Consider the following 6,644-nt stretch of genomic DNA (forward strand, 5'->3'; position numbering starts at 1 on the left):
TAGATATACATCATACACTAATATATATATATATACATATACATCATACACTAATATATATATACATATACATCATACACTAATATACATATACATCATACACTAATATATATATATATATATATATATATATATATATATATACACATCATACACTAATATAAATAAATATTATTATTTTTAAATGCACACCGATGAGAAATCCCAGACTGTATTATTATAATTTGTTTGTTTTAACTGTCACGCACATTTTTTGTGCACAAATCTTTTCTCTGCCTGTTTATTCCTCTTAGCTCATCACCAGCCAATGAAATCAGAGCTCATTAACATACCAAGACCACGCCCACAGCCTTCCTATCCAGCCCTGATTAACAAGGGATTCCGTAAATACAATGCTATATTGTAATGTATAGATGTTTTAAATGCATTAAACTTTACCTCCTTTTTTTAACTGATTTACTTTTAATCTTATTGCGCTGACAATTAACTCGATATCATGATGCCAAGATAAAAGAAAAAAACCACACACACACACACACACACACACACACGATAGCGCAAGCTGTAATTTAATAACGGTTCAGGATTTCCCGGATCGTTATTTGGCGTCAGTAATCCCCACAGATTGTGCACTTCTCACTCCATCCTGATGAATTTCTGCAGCGTTAATGAGACGGAACCGGCCGACCTGCGGCTCTGCGCGCTCACGCTAAACTCACGGCTAATGCTAAACTAAGCGTAGAAAGCTGAGTGCTGTACGGTGGAAGGTGGGGATTTGATTCTGAGCTGGCTGGGTACTTTAAAGTCCATTACACTCCATCTGTGAGCTGGTATTGTCACATTGTGTGTGTGTGTGTGTGTGTGTGTGTGTGTGTGTGTGTGTGTGTGTGTGAAATAGAGTGAAGAGAGTGAATAGTGACTGTTAAAATGGTAAAATAATGACCCTGCTGTGCAGGAAGCACTGAAGCAGCAGTTAAACCGGCCGACGTGCATGTTTGTGCATTTGTGTGTGTGTTTGTGTGTGTGGGGCTGAATGCAGTTCTGACGGTGTTAGCAATTACGGTTAACTTCGCCTGCTCTTTCCTGGGATAACAGCGCGAGTGTGTGAATTTGTAACGTGAGGATTTAATTGGTTTTGGACGTTGTTTAGCTCAGCGCTAATGGGAAGCACACTCAGTGTTGTGCGTCCAATTAAAACTAATACGAGTCCTGATTGGCTGGTCACCTCCTTCACCCTGAAACCCCACCAGCACCAGCTTCACCCCTTCATCTGCCCACGGAGATGGAGCCAAACTCGGTGTGGTAACCATCTGAGTCGTCTCAGCCTCACGTCCACTTCATTCCAGCCACATCTGCATCTCATTATGTACAGTGTTCTGTAAGTGTGTGTGTGTGTGTGTGTGTGCGGTCTCCTAACACGCTCAGTGCTGGCAGTGTCTAAGCGAGGTGTTTCCGTCCTCCTCCCAGTGCATTGACTCCGTATCGACTCGTGAATTAAACTCGGTGTGTGTTTTAAGCCGAGGTTTTTCTCTCCGTGTGTCCCGACGATCCGTAAGAAAATGCACTGAGCGTGTGACACTGAATATTTTTGTTATGAGTGCTGTAATTATAGAACGAGTTCTTCTGCACCGACCTCGGAGCTCACACACACACACAGCGCCATGCTGACTTTCACCGTTCCTACACGCACGTGCAAAATTTGTTCAGTTTTATTTTGTCGCTGCATTTAATGAGGATGTTTTTAGCTCGACGCACCTCCAGCTCCGTTTATTCCATTTAATTATGTGCAGTGAGAAAGTACAGCAGAACTGAAGAGAGAGAGAGAAATAAAGAAAGACAGACAGGGAGACAAAGAGAAGGAGATACATACACACGGAGACAGACAGACAGACAGACAGACAGACGGACAGACAGACAGCACACAATAGTGTGATTTATTTGTCAGTGTAGTGCTGCAAGCAGGAGGCATCATACTGTCAGACTGCTCACACACACACACACACACACACACACACACACACACTCCTTCCACTTCACTGGTATTGCAATAAAGACAACAGTCGTGTACATGTATGAGAGTGTATACCGTGTGTGTGTGTGTGTGTGTGTGTGTGTGTGTGTGTGTGTGTATACCGGCTCTGAAACAAACCCTATTCAGTCAAAGACAGAACAACAACAATTGAGAGACAGACACCATGCTGGGCCACACACACGCACACACACCTATAAACACACACACACACACACACACACACACACATCACTTTCCTCACTCCCATCCCCATCTGTGCAGTATCCTGTATTCTGATTGGTTGATTGAGGCTGGATTAACGTTTCTATCGGTCGGCTCACAGCACGACAGGAAGCCTGATGCTGTCGGATTTCATTGGCTGAGATCAGTCACATGATAACGTGTGCGGCTAGCAGGAAGGTCACATGACATGTCTATGTACAAATTGAACATGAAGGGACAATAAACAGTTGATGAGCGAGACAGCACAGTGTAAACAGTCTGAAACAGTCAGACTTTCCCAATGGGGTGTCCAGGCTGGGACCAGCACTCACTTCGGGGTGGCATTGACGCCGAGACCTAGGCTCAGATGTTTTTATCTGTATGAGGACGTGTTTTAAGCTCATTAGCCATTAATTTGGGTCACGCATTATCATTTGTATATCTTTTTTTTTAACCTAAAACTTTATCAGATTGAACAAATTAAATATTTCTTTCTGTGTAAATTATCCTTATAGCTAGTACCAGTTAACCATATGGCGAGTTCTGAATACAGAATAACTTTCAATGATTGTAGCGGCTACTCTGAATTTAACAAACACATTACATTTTTCATGTCCACTACGATGATCATAACTAAGTGTAGCTCAGTGAACCTGCAGAAGCTTCGAATGATTTCCAGCTGAACTGCTGAATGCATTTCTGCATGGAACGAGGGTTGTGCAATTCAGGGGCAGGGTCTGGACCATTAGAGGCAATGCCTCACCAGCCGGGGCTTATTTCGTGGCCCCCACTCCTTCGCGCACCTGCAGATAGGGGAGGCTGCCTATCTAGTGAGCGAGGACCGATATTGATTTGGGCGCATGCCCATCACAGGCGCACGTCGTGACACGACCGAGACCTAATGTATGTAGTGTATTTATAAGTGCCTCAATCCTTGGAAGACTTCAGGGTGTGTGATGATGGGGGAGGCTTCAGACGTCAAACTGCCCCACACTTTTATGAGTGTTTCATGTCAGATTCATTAAACTTTTGACTGCACACACCTGTGACAAGTCCCTCATTTCAAACTGATTAGAGGCACCTGTTCATGAAGAGCAGTGCATACATGAGATTTAATCATTTACATAATCAACACCCTTAAAAACTCCGTATAAGGCTCCTGGTCCACTCTGTTTGTGGGAAATTTTCATTTCCAATAAATGCCACATGGGAATAAAAAGAATAACATTCTGGAGCTTCCCACCTGCTGTAGGGAAAGACTAAAAACTTAAACAGAGCAAGTAGAGTCAGGAGAATTGTAGGAGAAAACCTAAAACAATGCTAAAGTGTGTGAGAAAGGTGTGATCAGAGCAGCTGTACCGTGACAGTAATAAAAGATGTGAAGGTAACTGTTAATTGTTAGGAGAAGAAATTAACACAATCTCGTTGATTATGAGTTGTTTACCATCCTAACAATTAATTAAGTCAGGTTTGTCCCTCATGTATTGCATTTGGGTCACAGAGGTAACTCCTCTAAAAGTTAAACAGTCAGCATCATTCTTTAAACTAATACTGTCAACTGAAAACACATTAAGTGTTATTCTGAAGGTCTTTTGAGAATCCCCAAAGTTTCCTTTAATAATGTGGACTTTAAAATATGAAGTTGTGACTCCAAACTTAAACACAAACTCGCCTGAGAATCGGGTCTAAGGTCACTTTATTGCTTAGCAGACCAATTATTTTTTGCTCCCAAAAGGTTAGAAGAGTCTCTCTAACTTCTCAAAACATTATTTGAACCACTATAAATGTTTTTAAACTGAAAACTATTCAAACATTATGAGTGAAATAACTTTTAGGGACCATGATGATTACCTCCTCACTGAACCAACAAACAGGAGCACAAAAACTGCGGCCAGCCATCCATAAGAAACATAAAGAGTTGACTAAATATATTTTTTACATATTTATAGGGAAACTTTAAGATATTATGTTTTTCTTTCACCTTAAGCTAAATGCAGAATGCAGAATAAAAAAGGAAGGAAGGAAACCCAGTAAAACAGCAGCACAGAAATAGCTCCACATTGGACCAAAAAGTACAGACCATAAAAGTGGTGTTGGGCATGGTAGTGTGGCCAGACTTTAGTCTAGGGTGGATCAACTGCCTTTGTCATTGTACATTACATATATATTATATTGCCAGAAGTATTTGCTCGAATGCGTTCGCTTGCATATGAACTTAAGCAACATCCGATTTTTTTATCCATTGGATTTAATATGAAGCTTCAACTCTTCTATGAAGGCTTTCCACAAAGAATGTGTTTATGGGAGTTTTTGACCATTCTACCAGAAGCACATTTATTAGGTCAGATACTAATGTTGGACGAGGAGGCTTGGCTTGCAGTCTCGACTCTAACTCATCCCAAAGATGTTCTATTGGGTTAAGGGCAGGCCAGTCAAGTTCTTCCACACCAAACTTGCTTATCCTTGTCTTTATGGACCTTGCTTTGAGCTCTTACGTGCAGTCTTGTTGGCCAAACTTCTTCTGATAAAGAAGTTGGTGCTGATGAAAATGAGATACAGACAGACAGGATATGAAGAAATCCATCCTAAAATCTTACCACTTGATCACTCAATATGTCTGGTTGTTTACACAACCAGGTGCACCAAAGAATGATGGACACAATGTACAATGTACTCAGACAAGTACAGTTCTCCTGGCAACCACCAAACCCAGACTCATCCATCAGATTTCCAGACAGAGAAGCATGTTTCGTCACTCCAGAGAACACATCCCTGCTGCTCTAGAGTCCAGTAGCGGCAAGCTTTACACCACTGCATCCAAAACTCTGCATTGCATTGGGTGATGTCAGGCTTGGATGCAGCTGCTCGGCTGTGGAAACTCATTTCATTAATCTCTCTACACACTGTTCATAAGTTAATCTAAAGGCCACATAAAGTTTGGAGGTCTTTAGCTATTGACTCTAATTTTCCCTGTCTAATTTTTTCTGTCGTTCCCAATCGCTTACACTTTGTTATAATACCACTAACAGTTGATTGGAATATTTAGTAGCAAGGAAATTTCACCACTGGACTTATTGCACAGGTGGCATCTTATCATGATTCCACAGTGGAATTCACTGAGCTCCTGAGAGTGACACGTTCTTTCAAAAATGTTTGAAGAAGTGGTCTGCATGCCTCTGTGCTTGATTTTACTTGTAACCATTGAAGTAGAACCATGGAAAACCTGATGTTGGTTGGTGAGTGAAAACTTTTTGTAATGAAATGTGTATACCATGACCGACAGGGTGGCGTCCCACCAGCACCCAGTATTCTTTGTGCAACTGGACGATGAGACCAGGGTAAAGAATGGGCCTATTAGGGACCCAAGAGTGCTCCTCAGGTCCAAAACAGGCTACAAAATATTAATTGCCTCTGAATGGCAGAAAATAGTAATGCATTATAAGAATACTTCTTGATCCAGGATAAGGGGCATGTTAATTGCAGAAGAACAATATATAAGGAAACATTTGGTATTATGTATGTATTATGTACGATGATCCCTAAATCATTTGTTGCGCCGTAGAGAATAATGGTGTTTACGCTTTTAAACATGTATAATTTAAGGTGGATGGAGCTTAAACACACTGTAGAGAGGAAATATATCTGGGTATCTTATTCGCGGGTTTATTTACGCAGCTATTGAATTCAGAGATGCGAATATTAAACTAACTTTACCGCGGACACAAACCGGGTCAGTAGCGTACTGTATGTACTGAGCGTAATAACGTCAGTGGATACATTTGTTACATGGACCACAAAAACGCAGGTGATTCAGCATCATCAGCCTAATCAACCAAAAAAACTGCCGAAAGGGAAACATGATGAAGCCTACTGTATGTTGCGCTTGGATTGATGGTGGGGATGGTGAGGGCAGAGGAGAGACACGTGTGTGTTTTGTGTCTTAAACCGCTGGCAGCAGACAGCATGAGACCCAACAAAGTAGGAAGACACTTAGAGACAACACACCCCAGTCACGTTAATAAGTCACTCGACTTCTTTGACAGAAAGCTCTAGATAAGTGATGAAGTAAGCCTGTTATAACAATTGCACGTGTATTTTATATAGTTTTGAACTTGCCATTATTTGATCTTATTGGTTCAATAAATAGTACACTTGGCCGTTTTCGTTATCATTTTGTTGACAAGTGTAAGGTGTAAGTTAACTTGCAAATACCAGTTTGATATGTTGATCCTGTTTCTGTCAGAAAATGTTGATGTGTGTTAGCGAGGAAGCTAAGTTTTACCAGGAGATCCTGTCGGATTACCTCACTGGTGGGTTTATGAAACATTCTGTAAAACTCTTGGCTAGCGTTAACAGTATGTGCAGTACTTCATGAATAAATCCTTTCAGGTTAGCTGAGATTAGTTAGCAG

This window comes from Clarias gariepinus, chromosome 20 (genome assembly GCF_024256425.1).
Source record: "Clarias gariepinus isolate MV-2021 ecotype Netherlands chromosome 20, CGAR_prim_01v2, whole genome shotgun sequence".
Classification (NCBI taxonomy): Eukaryota; Metazoa; Chordata; class Actinopteri; order Siluriformes; family Clariidae; genus Clarias; species Clarias gariepinus.